At 33.6% G+C, this 894-nt stretch overlaps 1 pseudogene; it reads right to left on the bottom strand.

The window, feature by feature from the left end:
- Positions 1–296: 296 nt before the first annotated feature.
- LOC138814724 (U6 spliceosomal RNA) lies at positions 297–396 on the bottom strand (annotated as a pseudogene).
- Positions 397–894: the final 498 nt, after the last annotated feature.

Genomic DNA, 894 nt, shown 5'->3' on the forward strand with positions numbered 1-894 from the left:
AATGAATTACGTATATTGTTACATTTGCCTTTTTAAATTTTTTATTGTGAAAATACTGTACAGAGGGGTTACAATTACATGGGCAAGATAATGAGTACATTTCTTATCAAGCATTGTAGCCTCCTCCTGTATTTACCCTTCCCTTCCATTCCCATCCTTCACCTGCTCCCCCACTCAATCCTCCCTGCTACCCCTCCACCCGCACAAAGTTGTAAAGTTCATTTTTCGACATAACGACTTGTATTTTTGTAATCAATTTTTAATAACTGTTTTTCATTTCTTGCATCTCAAGAATGAAAAATATGGAGTATTTCACAAATTTTCATATCATCCTTGTGCAAGTGCCATGATAATCTCTATATTGTAGTAATTTGGGTAAACGTCCTGCTGAAGCATGTAGTAGCCTGTAAATTTAAGTAGTTATTGATGCAATCTTTATACAGGCATATATCCTTGGTTGACTGTTTGTAACTAGGAAACCTTATTGTTCCTAAAAATGTTATTGATCTTACTTCTCTAAAATTCTGTGTATATTGGGAAAAGCTTATATTGTTTGGTCGATTGCTCACATTTGCAATTTTTTTTGTCTATGACTATTTTAAGTCTTTTTCATTTTAAATTTGATCATACTTTGAAGCCTTTATAGCTAGGTCCAAAGGTGATTGTTTTTCAAGTACTTATTTATAAACTGAGTTAGCTTTGTGGAGCTAATGGATTCAAAGTAAGTCTTGCTTAAGAGCTACTTCTAAACTTCTGCAGCTTAAAAATTCCTAAATGATGTCTTACTGGTACAAATGTCTACCTGACCCTTTACTCTTCTTCCCTGTAGCAACAGACCAACCAGAATATCTTACCCTGACAGCATAAATTTTCTTATTGGAACAAAACTAATAT

This window comes from Dipodomys merriami, unplaced genomic scaffold (assembly GCF_024711535.1).
Source record: "Dipodomys merriami isolate MVZ:Mamm:240054 unplaced genomic scaffold, mDipMer1.0.p SCAF_602, whole genome shotgun sequence".
NCBI classification, from domain to species: Eukaryota; Metazoa; Chordata; class Mammalia; order Rodentia; family Heteromyidae; genus Dipodomys; species Dipodomys merriami.